Below are 18,146 nucleotides of genomic sequence, written 5' to 3'. Positions count from 1 at the left end.
AGAAAGGCAATGTCAAAGAATGTTTAAACTACCACAGAATTGCACACGTCTCACAGGCTAGCAAAGTAATGCTAAAAATTCTCCAAGCCAGGCTTCAATAGTACATGAACTGTGAACTTCCCAGATGTTCAAGCTGGATTTAGAAAAGGCAGAGGAACCAGAGATCAAATTGCCAACATCCACTGGATCATCAAAAAGCAAGAGAGTTCCAGAAAAACATCTATTTCTGCTTTATTGACTATGTCAAAGCCTTTGACTGTGTGGATCACAACTAACTGTGGAAAATTCTTCAAGAGATGGAAACCAGACCACCTGACCTACTTCCTGAGAAATCTGTATGCAGGTCAAGAAGCAATAGTTAGAACTCGATATGGAACAACAGACTAGTTCTAAATCAGGAAAGGAGTATGTTAAGGCTGTATATTGTCACCCTGCTTATTTAACTTATATGCAGAGTACATCATGTTAAATTCTGGGCTGGATGAAGCACAAGCTGCAATCAAGATTTCCAGGAGAATTATCCGTAACCTCAGATATGCACATGACACCACCCTTATGGTAGAAAGTGAAGAAGAACTCAAGAGCCTCTTGATGAAAGTGAAAGAGGAGAGTGAAAAAGCTGCCTTGAAACAACATTCCCCAAACTAAGATCATGGTATCTGGTCCCATCACTTCATGGCAAATATATGGGGAAACAATGGAAACAGTGAGAGACTTTATTTGGGGGGGTCTCCAAAATCACTGTAGATGGTGACTGCATCCACCAAATTAAAAGACACTTGCTTCTTGAAAGAAAAGCTATGACCAACCTAGACAGCATATTAAAAAGCAGAGACATTACTTTGTCAACAAAGGTCCATCTAGTCAAAGCTATGGGTTTTCCAGTTGTCATGTATGGATGTGAGAGTTGGACTGTGAAGAAAGCTGAGTGCCAAAGAATTGATGCTTTTGAACTGTGGTACTGAAGAAGACTCTTGAGAGTCCTTTGGACTGCAAGGAGATCCAACCAGTCCATCCTAAAGGAGATCAGTCCTGAATATTCATTGGAAGGACTTATATTGAAGCTGAAACTCCAATACTTTGTCCACCTGATTTGAAGAACTGACTCATTGGAAAAGACTCTGGTGCTGGATAAGAAGGTGGGAGGAGAAGGGGACAACAGAGGATGAGATGGTTGGATGTCATCCCCGACTCGATGGATATGGGTTTGGGTAAGCTCTGGGAGTTGGTGATGGACAGGGAAGCCTGGCATGCTGCAGTCCATGGGGTCACAGAGTCAGACTTAACTGAGTGACTGAACTGAACTAAAAACAAGAATACAGACAATTTGGATGATGAGATTATCAGAACTTTCAAATGTAAAACATTTCTGTAAAGATGTCATGCTCTTTTGATAATAATCCTCACTTTTCATGCAGTCTCTGATTTATCCCTTTTCTCCCCAATCCAAATGATTACTACTTTTAGTAGCATGTCTCTTTCAGTGTTAGACTGAGATCACTTTATTTCAGTTTAGAATTTGGAAGATCTAGAAATTCCATCTTGAAGGAAAATGATCAGGATACAAAATGAATTGCCATAAGGAAAAGGTTATCACTTAGGTTAAATTTATGAATAGCATTTCTAATCAGTTCTCATTCTTTTAATAATTTAGACTGTAGATTTTTTAACTTGTCAAATTTAAAAGTTAACTAGAAAGAAAATCTCTTCCTCTTCATTGCCTTTTTCTCCATATACTCTGTAAATGAAGGGAATCCCAGAAACATCGAAAAGGCAGTGGGAACACTCCTCTCTAAGGAAAAAGATGCTCAATCTTAATGTTTTATTTGTTCTCTATCTGTGGGATTAGGTATCTTTCAGAGTAGCTGCTGTTCAAGAGAGGGTGAAAGAAGCTTCCTTAGACAAAAGAACAAGCACGTCGTTTTCCTTCAGGAGAGAAAGAAGTGTCATAAATGCATCACAGCTAATTTTGCCTAATTGTTCTTCCCAGTATTAGCCTTCTTTGACACTGCAGCAGGGTCTCCAGAGTGCGCTTCAAGGGTGTTCCTTGGGTTTGGTCTAGTGAAGACCACACTGGATCGAGTTAAGGAGTCTCAGTTCCTTCAGATCTGTGTCTCCTGCTTCTTGGGCTGAAGGGTCAGGGATTCAGGCATTTGAGACACCAGGTCTGATGATAAATACCAAGCTGTTTGTCTCCTTGCTCACAACAGGGGTAAGGCAAGACCTGCTGAGTTTCAAGCTTTCGCAGAGGCATGGGGTTTTCTTCCTAGATCCAGCCCTGATGGATTGTTAATTCTGAGAATGCAAAAGAACTTCATACCATGAATACGGTACCTCAGTGCCAGAGCTAAGCCTGCCCTGAGCTGAAAATGGAATGGTTCAATGTTGCACGCAGGTTATTAAAGATTCTGCTTACTTTACAACGGTCTGTTAACAGCTCTAATGTCTTTAACATGTGCAGCCTATTGACTTTTAAGTAACATTTTATTGAAGTAACTGCCGCGCTTATTAGCCCGTAAGATTTACGCTTCATTTTCAGTCCTGAATCTGGTGAAGGGGGCAGCTTTCTCTTTGCTGGTGAGGCAGGAGCCTCGTGAGATAAGAGATACTCAGTGTGAGCGGGAACATCTGTGGTGCAGTCGGGTTGGAAGAGAAGCAGCTCGTCTCCTAGGATTTGGAGGGTGCTAAAGGTCACGGAGAAACAATCACATCTTCATTAATGGGACTGAAATTCAGAGGAAAAAATATTTGCAGATGTGGCCGGTGTGAATGGCTTGTGTCGTGGTTGTACTGTTTTATGGTGTCAGGTGGATAGTTAATTTCAATGAGTGCGAAATTTCACATAAGTGAACATACAGAGAACCACCAGGACTGACACCTGAATGTTCCATGCTGCCTTTACTGAGGCATTTTGGAAAAATAAGAAATTTCCCCATGTGGTATCTTTTCACCAATGCTGTTGGCTCTTGGAACATAAAGGATTATGTTGATCTACATGTACAGATCATTGTGCATAAAATAAGTCTACATGCAAATTTGCAAAAATCTACAAAAACATCACAAAAAGGAATATTGGCATTCACTTGATCCCAGAATTTTGGGGGTCTGTAGGACATGAAAGGAAACTTCAGTGCATTTAAAACAAGTTTTGATTTTATGTTAAATGCATTAGACATATGTTTGTAAATAGATGAATAGCTATATAGTTTTTCTTTTCTTTTCTTTACACTTGAGGAAAACAGTCATATACAAACGTGAGTTTATTTAATGAAAGAGAATCTTTCACATAACTGCACATTCATGTGCTCCATATAACAGGGTGACTGTGAAATCTTCAGATGGCTCTAGGAAAGAACACAGAATGAAGAAAGCAAAAACCAGTTCATCAGGATAGACATAAATATGACTTTCACAATGATCTGAAGTTTTATGGCCTAGGGAAAACTCTATGTTTCTCGTCTCATTTTTCAAACTGTGACTCAGAAATCAGCTGAAGGACCCGAGCACAAGGCATGGTTTTCTCATAACTTTTCCAGACCAGAGATAAAGCATTCTTGAACATTTATGGTAGAAAGTAAAAGGCTGATAAGAAGCCCTCAGCTAAAGCTGGGCCAGTACTCTTTTTTTTTTTTTTGAACATATAGTCGCTTAAAGGACTGGGAGTTTTCGATTAGCAGATACAAACTATTATATATAGGATGGATAAACAACAAGGTCCTTCTGTACAGCAGCGGGCCAGTACTCTTTCTTCTGCTTTGACATCGTCTCTTCCTTTCTGAGAATCCCCATCATCCATGCATGAACCGATGGAGGAAAACTGTCTGTCTTAGCCTCAGGGCTTAAATTACCAGCTTTTCAGGTCTGCAGAGACTTTGAGAAATGTACTAATATATTCACAACAGGAGGAAAGTGCCAACAGAAACAGATCCTGAATTGGTTCCCAAACAGGATGACAAAAATGTCCACCCGGACCACACACAACTCAGCCGCATTGCACGGGGGTCCTGCAACATACACTTGTTTTGCTTCACCCACCTATCAGCAGCCCCGAGCGCTTCACGTGGGGACTGGATAGCTCCTGCCACTTAATTAAATTTTGCACTTAGCTCAGCAACTCAGAATCTGTGTTGTTAAAAAGTATATATTTCTTCCAAGCAGTTCAGTTTTCAAGGGATGTTTCCTTTAAGAAAAAATAAAAGGCGTGAGAGGTGGGGGGCAGGGGCAGTGTGCAAACAAGAAAGTTACATTTAGGCTCTGACATTGTGCTGTGTTGTATGTATCTCTGTGCAAAATCTGCATTTTCACCCTAAAAATATTTTAGAGAGGTTTTTAAATTTTTTTTAATTGAAGTTCAGTTGGTTTTCAAGGTTGTATTAATTTTGGGTATAGAGCAAAGTGCTTCAGTTATACAGATATATTCTTTATTATATTCTTTTCCATTACAGTTTATTACAAGATATTGAATATAATTCCCTCCACCCTACAGTAGGTCCTTGTTGTTTATCTGTTTTATATATAGTAGTAGGTATGAAAGCAGTTTTTTAAAATTTAAGAATAGAGCAATTTTTTTTTAAAGAAATATATGTGCAATCATTTACAAGGTAACAAAGTACTGAAGACTAAAGCAAGACCTCTCTATTGCAAAAACCTGGAAAGTCAATACAAATTTAATAAAAGTCAGTTTCTAGCATGCTCTTTTCTGGAGATAGAATCTTTTAAAGAGATTGTGAAATTTGGGCTGGCATCCACTGATAGGACTTTTCATACTCGGAGTGTATACCCTGAAAACGTGATTCTAACCAGAGCAAGCAAAGCAAAGCTCTACCCAAAATAACTGAAAAAAAAAAAACAAAAAACCCAATCTAGCTTCTTTGCCTAAAAATCTAAGTATTATAGGCACAAAAATGAAGTGCTAGGTACTTGAGAACATCTGTGATGTCTTCTTTAACTTTTGATTAATTGTAGATACGCCCCATGTGAAAACGACTGCTATAAGGCTGAGAAAGATTGGTGATTATAAATTCCAAACATTTCAGAACCTTGATATGAGTTTTTTCACCCCTGGTAATGCTTTAGTCCCAACACCTTTAATAAAATCAAGGTGACAGACCATGAAAACATTTACTTCAGAACTACAAGCAAATCTGATACTATTGTTGAAAGATGCCTGGGGGCACATGGACCAGCGATTCGCAGAAGAGGAGGCTGTGGAGGTGATGGAGGTGTGCGGTAGCCCAGCGTAGGAGACCGCGGGGTTCTGCAGAAGGACTGCGAGGCTTTGAAATTTTAAACCGGCTAAAAGAGAAGACGCCTGAGAGCAAATCCTACGCAGATCACAGGAAAGAGAGTGTTATCCAAAAGCGTATTTATTCTCTCATAAAAATTGGATTTCCCCCCCTGATTTTAAGTAAAATGCGGTTTCATAAATTAATGCCTGTGCCACATGAAGGAGACTGAAACGTGACCATGAAATTTTTTTCACCCCGCGCAGTTCACAACTCACGCTTCATCCACCATCCAGCCCAGACCTCGAATATGCCAACAGGCAATTTCACAGCTAACCAAAAAACACTGGTCGTTAAATAACAGAATCTCTCAGACTTCCAAATAGTGTATTTCACAAAACCACAGAGAAATACTTTTGTAACTTCCTGGATGGAAATCGGAGAGTGATAAAACCTAAATCATTTCAGGGATCTGAGAATATCTATTTAGTCACTCTAGTGTTATCTAAGAAAAGAATAGGTTCTGATCCACATCCATCATGATGTTCTCTCATATTTTTATTGGCTAAAAGTAGATAGAAAAATCAGAGTGCATTTGTTTCGTAATGTTTTGATCAGTGTTTGTTTCTGAACATATTCTTTTTTATTTTCTGCTGTGTTGTGATAACTTTCTGAAAAAGCCCCTATGTTTAATGAAGTTTGAACATACTGCACTCCAGGGATTTCTGAATGCCAAATATTTGGATATTTCCCAAAGAAGGATTAGTCTATAGAGAACTGAGGTCTGATGTTGCACAAGAAAAGTGATTGCATAAGGGAAAAAAAAATACTATGTTTCTTGAGAAAGTGACTATAGAATTTCCTATCTTGCTATATCAAATTAAGTCTAAAAGTTGTTGCATTTATTCTCGCATGACCAAAAAAAATCATTTTTTATGCTAAAAATTCATCAAATTGTATAATGGGGGTTATATCTGATAAAGAAATGAATTGTACACAAATGAAAAATGTTATTTGAAACACATAAAAACAGTTGTTTAACAGTGATGCTTATTTTTATTTTTGATGCTTATTTTTAAATGTTTAAATCATCAAAAATGTGGGAGATTAGTTCTAATTTTAAGTCCATGCAGATGCTATAAGGGTGTCATAAAGAAATGTGAGCTACTACATATATTCATAGATCTTACTCCCATACCTTTCTCTCTCACACTATTAAATAGCGTGTTAGGTAATTCTACTGGAAGGTTAGAGCTCCATTGTATAGAACTGTGGATACTGTGTTATCTCTAATGGAAATTATCTTAATTTAAAGCAATAGCATATTAAGCCAATCCTACTTTAGATGAGTGACTTTATCAATAAAATTATGTACTACCATCTCTTCTCTTGTTAACTAAATTAAGTGAAATTTTGTCAGAATTGTAATCAGTATTCTATAAAATTATACATTATCTACTGATTTTTATGATTACAATTGGTACTATTAAAAATTATTAAAATTATTTTAAAGATCCATTTCTCTGGGTGCTTGGGTATGTGTGTATGAAATTATGCTGTCTCTGTATGAAAAGAAAAAGCATTCCACTTATCTAAGAACTCAACATCATTATTGGCTTTTAAGTTCAAAATAGATGAGAGTGAAGAATGATTTGAGTATGGTAGGAAAAATAAACAATAAAAATACATTTCTTATACAAACCACCAGAATCATGACAATTTCTTTTCGAATAAGCTTATTTTTATTGTTAATCATATTAAAGCAACCATATGAGTCTCTAGGGAGTTGAGTGTTAAAAAACTTAATGACTTTGTAGATTGCAAAGTGTTCTTGACCATTCACTCAGTTCTTAAAGAAGGCATTTAATTTCTCCACTCTCCATAGTTACTGATATCACAGAGCCTGTTTGGCTTTCAGGATCATCATGGCAAACACAGTCATATGATAAACCTGTAGAGAACTTTATCATTTTCAAAATTTTCACACACAAAATCTTGAGAGGCTGGCAGAGTTTCCATGCTGTTCTACAGATGAGAACACCAAGATACAGAAAAGTTGAGTAATCTCCAATAGATTCCAGATCTTAGTAACCGAATTGGAAAAACAATTCAAGTTTTAAGACATCTAGCCTAGATTTAGTGATTTTTAAAGACCATGCATACTTGTGCCCACTCCCCAAGGGCTGGAAAACCTTCATACCAGCAGTAATATAAATGCATTTTAATGTCTTTCTTCCCATTTTAATATCTTTTTAATTCTAACTGCATATTTTTATGTTTATGAACAGAGAAGAATCACTTACACAAAATGTGTCTAAAATTTTTTTTAAATGGAGCATATTGGCTTGGGGGGTGAAAGTTGGAGCTGGAACCAGTGTACATTTGGACTCTCTGGGTCCAAGTCAAAGTGGCCATCATCATTCTGGAAGCCTCAGGTTCTCAGTTTTATCCCATTTACTGTGGCTCTGGTCAAGGTTAAATGCTAGTTGTACTACTGTAGCTCTGCATCTGGGAAAGCTGTTCAGTCTTCTTCAGCCTTAGTTTCCTCGTCTCTAAAATGGTGACAGTTCTAATATCTCACTTATAGGGACTTTTGTGAACATGAGGTCATGGAAGTAAAGCAATTAAACTGTGCTCTTAATTTTCCAGGGTGTCCACAACATGTATGGCACCTAACCAGGTGAATTAAAATAACATTGTTGGGAATTTCTGTAATTGAGTGGTTAGTACACTGCAGTTTCACTGCTCAGGGCGAGGATTCAGTCTCTGGTCAGGGAAGATCCTGCAAACTCTGCAGCATGTCCAAATATATATATATATATATATATATATATATATGGGTTTTCCTGGTAACTCAGTTGGTAAAGAATCTGCCTGCAATGCAGGACACCCTGGTTCGATTCCTGGGTTGGGAAGATCCCCTGGAGAAGGGATAGGCTACCCACTCCGGTATTCATGGGTTTTCCTGATGACTCAGACAATTAAAAGAATCTGCTTGCAATGTAGGAGACCTGGGTTCAGTCTCTGGGTTGGGAAGATCCCCTGGATGAGGGCATGGCAACCCACTCCAGTATTCTTGCCTAGTGAACCCTCATGGACAGAGGAGCCTGGCAGGCTATAGACTGAAGAGTGGGACACGATTGAGCAACTAAGCACAGCATATATATATATGCATGTATGTATTTACGTATATAGCACTGTTCCCTTACAGCTATGGAGACCAAAAGTCTGAAATTAAAGTATGATCAAGGCCACACTCTCTCAAACACTCTAGAGGATACTCCTTCCTTGCCTCTTGCAGCTTCTGGTGCCCCACGCATTACACCAGGGAAGCCCAGTTCTTTGGCTACATAACTCCAATCTCTGCCTCTTTCTTCAGATGGCTTTCTTTTGTCTCCATGTCAAATCTCCCTCTGCCTTTCACTTATAAGGACACCTGTCACTGAATGTAGGGTGTCCAAGTAAACCAGGATGACCTCATCTTGAGATCCTTATGAATAATTACATCTTATTAATAATTAATAACTACCCCTTTCAAATAAAAATCACATTCATTAAGAGGTGGACACATCTTTCTAGGTGGTCACCATTCAATCCATTACATACTGTGCTGGGAACAAACCCTTGCGTCCACTATTATCCTTGATTTAGACCATAGAATGCAGTCAATTCTAGGGTGATTAGTCCAGTGGCCCCGAGTTGGATGGCATGTCAGGATCACTGGGGGCATCTTTTAAAATTCCAAAATCTGAACTGCATTATAGACCAATCAAGTCATACTCCCTGGGGGTAGAACACAAACATCTGTATTTTTCAAAGTTCTTCAGGTGATTCCAAAGTGCAAAGTTAGGAACTATGAGATAAGGGCACAAGTGGAGGCTGGTCATAGAGACCCTGGGTTTTCTGAATTAATCCAGAAACGTTGGGTTTTATCTATTAGCAACTTTAGTACTCTAGTATATAGCAGGACCCTGTGGGGCACCTGGGCACAAAAGCTTTTCTGGGTCTCCCATTTCTGGTTACAGGAAATAGGCTTCTTTGGGCCTCCATGACCTTCCTGAGTTCCAACTGGGCAGATTCCTATAGCTGCTAATTACAGAAGGGAGGGAATGCAGAGACAAAGGAGAAGCAGTCAAAAGAAACAATAGTACAGCCTTGGGGCAGGGTCCTGGTTCCCCCTAAGTGATATAAATAATATCTTTGAGCTGTTTTGCAGATACTGAACCCCTACCAGCTGTGAGATATTAACTACATGCTGCCCACAAGACCTGTTGGATCCAGAAGGTCAAAGATGCTGACTCCTACTTATCTCATGATCAACCAATCAGAAAAATGTCTACAAGCTGATCATATTCTCTTTGAACCATTGCTATAAAACTCACTACGCCTCCAGGTTGGGACACACAGTTTTGAGGGCACCCCGCTGTGGCTCCCTTTGCTTGGCAAAGCAATAAAGCTATTCTTTTCTGCTTCACCCCAAACTCAATCTCTGAGATTTATTCTGTGTGGGGATACAGAGGCAGGATTCAGCTTCAGTAGGAACACAGAGGAATTTATTGTTTCATCAGTTCACCCGTGCAAATCAAAGTGCTCCTGCATGCCATTTCTGCCTGTGCCAATTCTTTGTGCCAATTCTCATCTACAAGAGCAGAGTTCAATACAAGGGTTTAAAGTGGGACTTGATGGAAATTTGCAAGATAAATCAAGCTCAAACTGCATAACCTACTTGATTCAAGAGTACTCTTTGCAATGGGGCTGAATCTAGACATAACCTTTTGTCTCCAAATCTAAATTATATGAAGGCTTTAGGCAGTGTGAGGAGCACTGCATTCCTGGAAGAATCCCTTCCTAAAGTTCCTAAACACTTTGTGCTTATAAAAACAACTTGCCATTTTTTGCAAGAGCTCTCAGAGTGTTAGTATAGGTGATGTTTACTAGGTTGGGCTGTTCAGAGAATTAGCAGACTCTTCTTTCAGTTATTTTCTTCCAACACTGTTTCACACACTGACCTCCATGGTGTACAGATTTCCTCTCTCAGCAAAACTCCAGAAGAAATGTGGGAGGAAAACTTAGTATAGTGACACCTGCCTCAAGAAGCCAGCATATATCACTATCAAATACTGCTGCTGCTAAGTCGCTTCAGTTGTGTCTGACTCTGTGCGACCCCATAGATGGCAGCCCACCAGGCTCCCCCGTTCCTGGGATTCTCCAGGCAAGAACACTGGAGTGGGTTGCCATTTCCTTCTCCAATGCATGAAAGTGAAAGTGAAGTCTACCACCATCCAAAAACTTAAACCCCGTGGGCCCCTGCTAACAAGCACATAGTATTTAATGCAGTATTCTTTTCTACCTGGCTTGACTACAGTCTTCAAATGCAAGTCTTCAAGAGGTCCTGTCAATGATCCCATCGGTCCTGATCATCTCCCCTTGTCCTCTCTGAAAACATGATTCCAGAAATCAGTCGAGGACCTTCTTTCATTACGCTAAGTCACTTCAGTCATGTCCAGCTCTTTGCAATCCTATGGACCATAGCCCACAAGGCTCCTTTGTCCATGGGATTCTCCAGGCAAGAATACTGGAGTGGGTTGCCATTTCCTTCTCCAGGGGAATCTTCCTGACCCAGGGATCAAACATGTGTCTCTTACATCTCCTGCATTGGTGGGCAGGTTTTTTACCACCAGTATAACCTGGGAAGTGCCTTCTTTTACTATGAAGGATATATAATTGATAAAGTAGATTAGGATGCCCATCCCAGGATCAGTTTGTTTTCAAAACACAACCTTATGCCAAAGCAATAAAGTCCCAAATTGTAGCATTAAGGCACTAACTTGATTTTGAGACATATGTTGAAATGACTGAATGAGGGGGCTTGGTCCCTTGAAACACACAACATATCTGTCCACCCACTTTTCCTACACATTAGGCTACACCCAGGGCTGGCAATTTTGGAGCATCCATAGAATGCACTGGTTGTTAGCTATGTACATGCACTCTGTCATTAACAGCCCAAGAACCTCAGAATCAACTAGAATTAAGGAAACTGAAGTTGGCTTGGGAAGGGGCCATGGATCCTGGGAAATTTAAATCTTTTGGCCAGGAGAAAGAGGTGGGAGTATGAACTCTAAAATTTCCATCCTAGAGGAGATGAATAAAAACAGGTAAAATCATTCACTTTATACTTACATAGATAGTAAAACTACATTTAAAAATAACCCAAGAGAATGAATATCACAGAAGTCAGGATAAAGTTATATTTTTGGGAAGGGAGTTAATATACCGAAGAAAAGGCAGCTGAGGCCCTCTAAAGTAGAGCAATGTTCTATTTCTTTATCAGTTGATCGTCCCACCTTTTATTATTAACTAATAATTAATTGTTTCATACAGTATATTCTTCTCTATATAAGCTATAATCTATAATTTAAAAATATAACTGAGTTAACTTGGACAATGAAGTATTTAAAAAACAATTTTTTTCTTCTATTTATTTAATATGATCTTTTATTTGAACAGTACACCTGATTTGTACCCTTATTTTTCAATCATTAAACAACAGTTACCTTAACACGTAGTATCTTTAAGTTGAAAATTTTCAAATTCCATTTTTAGAACACAAGAGAAGTTCTCTTCAGGGGTGAGGACACAGCACCGTAAGCAAATAGCTCCTCCGTTCAGTAAACATGCCTTATTGTCGTTGTTTATTCACTAAGTCGTGTCTGACTCTGCGACCCCATGGACTGTAACTTGCTAGGCTCTTCTGTCCATGGAATATTTCCAGGCAAGAATACTGGAGCGGGTTGCCATTTTCTTCTCCAGGGGATCTTCCCGACCCAGGTCAGTGTGTCCCGCACTGCCTGCAGATTCTTTACCACTGAATTACCAATTCGGAAAAAGAGAAATCCTGAGAGATGAGTAAAATGGCAGTTGGAAGAGAAGGTTAGAGTATGGGCAGTAAAACGCCATTTAACTAGTCTTCCTGTCCAATTTTCCATGCATTTTAGCTTTTTCTTTTCTTACAGAGTTTACACTCCCCCCCCACCCCTTACCAAGTGCTGCTGTTTTCACCCCAATAATGCCTGCAAAAGCCATTTGTAGAGTCAACTGGAAGATAACTTTGGAAAAAATGGGAGTGTGTGGCTCCAGAAATGCGGACCTAGACTCCGAAATCTGGCCCCTCGTCCCAATTCCCTTCCTTGGGAATTGCCTGAAGAAATGCCTCTGCCAGGGCTTGTTAATTTGCAAATGGACTTTCCCCATTGTTTGCGAGAAAGTAACAACAGAAGAGCATTTAAAACAGCTAATGTAAACGAACAGCCTTTAAGTCAAGGTGATTAAAACATTTTTATTCTGCTAATGCAGATTTTAAAAATGGCAAGTAGAATTTCAGTTATAGTCTTCCCTTTTCCTCTAAAAAAGTAATTTTGGAATGAATACTGGAAAGGTAATGTTTCTTTTTACTTTATATAAGAGATCACTGGAATGAAAATGGTGGTGATCTGTTTTTAAAAAAATTGTTTTTTAATCCATGCAAGAATGTAATTCACAATTGCTTGCTTTTTGTTCCTAATTTCTCTTATCCAAAAATCTAACGAGTCACACATTTCAAATTCTTTTTTAATACCCCAAAACGTTTATCACATATACTCTGGTTTATTGGTTTTGGCAATTTTAGCAAAACTAGCGATTCTTTTGCAAGGCAAGAAACATTATGAAGACTAATTTTAGGTATCCAAACTGATCATTAAACTAGAATTTTTGTGAGAGTGAATCTGGTAACACAAGCTCACAAGGCTTTCTTTGTTGTGGCAATATTTATTTACTGAAATTCTGACACATTGTCTATTCTACCTGCAAAAAAGAAAAGATGTCCTTTAAGCTAGAATTCGAAGTATTCAAAGAGTTTCCTATATTCAGCAACTGCTCAGCCACCAGCGCAGAGAAAGTAAGTTATTTAGAATTGCTTACGTTTTGAATAAATACAGTGAACAGACGCTCCTTTCCGTTTCCATGGCTAAGAGAACTTTGAAAGAGCAGAGCCTACCCAGGGGTGCCCTTCGCACAGTTTACCATGGGGTGGCGCTCTAAGGCCCAGATTTGCCCACCCTCGTTTCCTTGCGCTATTGTAGGCTGCGGAACCTTCTTTAGCTCTCTTCTAGCTCTTTCTCGCTGTACATGTAAAATATAGAGAGTAAAAACTCATGGACCGTACAGCACTGATGAAAATAACAAAGTAATTAGAAATCATTGGACATTTGTATACTTAGTTATCCCAAGTATGTTTATACAGGTGATAGAAATGAAGGTTTTGGATAAAAATAGTACCTATAATTTCAAAGTTAGAATTAATTTTTTTCCTGAAAATATTTTAGATTAAAAAACAAAAAAGCCTTCTATATCTAACTTCCCAGAGATCCACCTTAAACTTTTAAATAAATTATGCCATACAACACGGTTTTAAAAACTAGTGATCCAAAGAGACTGAAAGCTATTACTGAAGTCAGAGTTGCTGTGTATTTTTTTTAATGATAAAAGAAGAAAGGTGTATTTTAAATAATGAAGATTTCAGGCTAGCAGCTATTTTTTTTTGGACACCATGGACTACATACACCCTTTGAGAGGTATCAAAGAAACATGCAGAGTCTTAGAATAAACTACAACTTAAACTCTGTTCCCCCAATAATCTCAATCATTTTTATTGTTTTACAGGGCAGATATATTACTTTATGCAGAGGGAAAAAGGAGAGCTCCATTATCAAAGGGAAAGAAGCATAGAGGATAAGGTTCACAGCTACAAAAATACATATGATTCATTTCAAAATGGAGCCTTCTTAAAGACAGTGGTCTGGTCAGCCATCAGCGTCTTCCATCCTCAACAGGAAAATATTCTTCCATACGCATACTTTGGATTGTGCTATATTTACCATTTTCCATCTTATTTGTTTTACTTAATAACATTTCATGGGCAGTTCCCCACATTATTAAATACTCTAAAAAATATCTGATTGCTGATGGCTATTTCATGATTGTTTTAACAACTTGTTTGTTAATCAATCATTTGGCCAGCTGTCTTCTATTTTTCTAAATAATGGCTTAATAACTACTGTAATAAAATTTTCACGGCATCAAGCAACTGGTTTTAAATTTTTAAGGAAGTTTTTTTTTATTTTTTAGTAGAAAAATAATATATCTGATCTTTTCAAAGTTTTTTAAAAAAAACATTTTTATGCAGTATTAGATCAATATAAGCTTATATGATATAAAATTGATTTGCTATGGACACTTTATTCCCTTTTTGTCTGGATGTTAAGCTCCCTAATGACAGTAAATGGTACCAGACCTACCTGGATCACTTTTGAGATGCTATGTTTCTAGAAATATAAAAATCACCTCTGGAACTATTTGTTAATATTTCTATTTATGTCAGATTTCATACTCAACAAATCAGGAATATTAAAACTACTTTAGTATTTAAATGTTGATGCTTTATGTTACTTTTTACAGAAATATTTGGATTTTAAAGGGAAACCAAGATCTATCCTGGGAAAAACTTTTGCCCGTAAACCAAGAAAGTGCCATTCTTTTTGAGAGGATCATGTATTTAATTTTGTGCATGAAAATGAATTCCCCACATGAAGGCTGGTAAGTACAGAAGACATTTGTCTATGATCTCAAAATAATGGGAAAAAACCCGAAGATATAAAAGGTTATGTTTGGATATGGAGTTAAGCATATGGTATCTGCTTTGAAATTCTCTATATTTAGGCATGCATTTTTTCCGAGGTATTCAAGCATAGTCTGTTTTGACTTTCTGTTTACATATGTCATAGTCATCATTTTCTATCAAAGAAAAACCTTTACTTTTAAAAATATTAACCTGTAAGAAAATAAAAGAGGATTTTCATAATGTAAAATTTTCTTGCTAAGGCTGTTATAATTAACAAATCCAGTTTAGAGCAGATAATTCAAAATCTTACAACTGGTTTTATCAAACCCAATTTCATCTTTTTTTCCCACTGTGATTTACATAACTTTTGAATGCATTGTGATAACAACTTGGGAGATTGTAATGTTATATTCATACATCAAAAAAGGCATTTCTTCTACAGGTCAATATTTAAAAGCTTTATAGAAAGAGGTACAAGACTCTTAATTGACAACTCTCCTGAAAGCAGCAAAAGCTACATACTTTTAGGACTTTTCCGTTTACTGTCATTGCCAAAGGAAGATGGGCAAAGAAGAATTATCTATGTTTCTAGAGAGCAGTGACCACGGTGAAGGATTTGTTTTTTTATAGTCACCAGGCCAGATCCTGGTGCAGGTGGGTGCTTCCCTCACAGACTCTGCCTGGTGGAATGAGCTGCACAGGAGAATCGTCCGCTCTGCATCTGTGGATGTCTGTCATTTGGGGACCACGACCAGCGCTATATTTTCTTAACCCAATATGGACAGAGAACGTGTTTGGATTGTATTGTATGACATCCCCTTCTCTATCAAAAAGGTCCAAGAGGGGAAGAGGGTGGGGCCTGGCTTTTTAAGGATGGGTCTAATGCGTTCAGCTGTTATCACACTTTGCTGATTGTAATCACTCGTTTTATGGCTTCTTTTCCAGCTGCTCCAAAAATTCATTGCCGTGTCTTCTAGGTTTATTTTTAATATCCTGTAATTCAAAGATCTAAGAAAGGAGAGTTGAAATAGAAATCCATGTCCTGATTCCCTCCCCATTTTTTTCTCATGGGGAAGAAGGGATTTAAGATTTTTGGACACATTCTTCAAAATCCTTTTTGGAGAAATGTGTTCTTTTCTGTAAGGAAGGAGTCAGTTTGGAGAACATCCACAGGCTTATTCAATTGATGAGGGAATTGGGAAAAGATCCTGTGTAAACATACCAAAGTGTTTAAATTAAAAAAAAATTAATTCTGTCTTCAGAGCATTTATAATTAAAATGTTTCCTTTTTGAGAGTGGTAGCAAAAAAGTAGTTACTGTGTTGGCATCTTAGGATTTCTAGAACCCTGAAATAAAGTATTTTCTCTAAATGCTGTTGTTCTAAAACTTTAGTGAAGGTTTAAAAGTGTAGTTCTGTATGCTTCAGATCACTTTCACAGTTAGGAAAGCTAAAAGACGGGGTGGGGGTGTGTGTGGGGTGTGGTGTCCCCACACATACTGTCTCTGAAATATCTTGACTTACATTTTAAATTTGACTTATTTCAGAGAAAGTATTAAGTGTCAGTTTTCTTTGTTTCCTCTTGTCAGCTTAATCTTCCCAAGAGTCAGATCTGAGAAACAATTCAGCTAATATTTATAAGTTGCTATTTCTACATTTTCCACTATGCAGCAGGCATTTCTACTACGCAGTGATCCTTTCAGTCATTTTAAAGTCTTTTAAGAGCCCATACAAAGAAAAACCCCAAAACCAAAACCAAAGAAGCCTGCTTGTAAATCAGAAAGACCCAGTTTCTTGATTTCAGTGAGGGGTAGTTTTACTGTCCGTGTGCTGTCACCACAGCTGTCGGCAAGATGCCGTAATTGTCACCAGGGATCAGATTGTTCCTTAAGTAATTGTTTAGATCGGCTAATCTACATCCATCATCTGCAAAAGGCAGGCAGTCCTGAGCATCCTGTAATTTAGATAAAGCTCCCATCCTGGGTGTAAACACCATTGTTTGGGTGACCAAGGGTCAGAGGACCAGAGAGCCTACCCATGAGTGGAACAAGAGTGAACTGTCAAGTGAGGACTGGGTGAGCCTCCAAGCTTACCAGCCTGGATCAGCTGCACGTGCCCCCCAACAACTGCAAATCAGTAGGAGGTTCTGTTTCATCGATCTCAACATGCCAAGAACCCAAAGAGAGCCGATAGCCAAGATCACTGCCGAAACCGGCTCTATATCTGCACCTGTATGGCTTTTATGACACGATTTCCAAGTTATTCCTGAACTTTTCTCCACTTAAATTTCTGAAAGCACACAGTAGTATTTATATATATAATGATATATATGTATTTGTATATATAGTAGTACACCCACTTCATATTAGAATGCAGCCTCCCTTCCTAGAACCACCACATTAGTCAGCTCTTCAAAATGACTAGTTTAATTCATTATTTTAGACTATGGAAGAGTTTTTTTCCCCCTGTATTCATCTGTTCTTTCTTCCATTCAGTAAAAATTTGTTCATTATTTTAGACTATGGAAGAGTTTTTTTTTCCCCCTGTATTCATCTGTTCTTTCTTCCATTCAGTAAAAATTTGTTTCAAACTTGTACAAGGCAGGAAAGAAAGTTTTCATGTCTCAGAAATGCAAACCCTTTAGAAAGGAGCCATCACCTTACATTTATATAGTTCTTATTCCAAAGTGCTTTCAAAAGAATTGAGTTGATTTAAAATTTAAAAACAATAGCAACCAGGTCCTTGAACTCAATTTACTGAGTACAAGTGAAGGGGGAGGTGGGGGATGGGGGAGGAGAAAGACATCTATGATAAAGAAATAAATTAACCTTTCCAAAAGAACCATTCCTTGAGATGCTTTAGAAAGGGATCCAGAGATGTTTCCTTTTTAAGTGAAAATTTGGAAAACTCACCACACACTCTCTCTCTCATTCATACTTAGTACACATTCTATTAATTTTGCCATAAAGAACCCTATTAACTTTGTTTAGCCAGTGCTTATAGAATAGATTCTGGAAAAATAGTAAAATAAGTACAATTGCTAAATAATAAGAATAACCAGCATATCTTGTGGCATTATTTTAAGTATTTTACATGTACGAATTCATTTAAACATCACAACAACCTTGTGATATTGGTACTCATGTTATTCTCATTTTTTTTATTCTTTTTTTTTATTCTCATTTTGTAGCAAAACTGATTCACAGTTTAACTTATTCAAGATCACAGACTGTCCTAATGGATTAGCACAGAATAGTTAGGC

The sequence above is a fragment of the Bos taurus genome, chromosome 9 (assembly GCF_002263795.3).
Source record: "Bos taurus isolate L1 Dominette 01449 registration number 42190680 breed Hereford chromosome 9, ARS-UCD2.0, whole genome shotgun sequence".
NCBI classification, from domain to species: Eukaryota; Metazoa; Chordata; class Mammalia; order Artiodactyla; family Bovidae; genus Bos; species Bos taurus.
The sequence above is the reverse complement of the archived record's forward strand: the minus strand, read 5'-3'. Positions refer to the sequence as shown.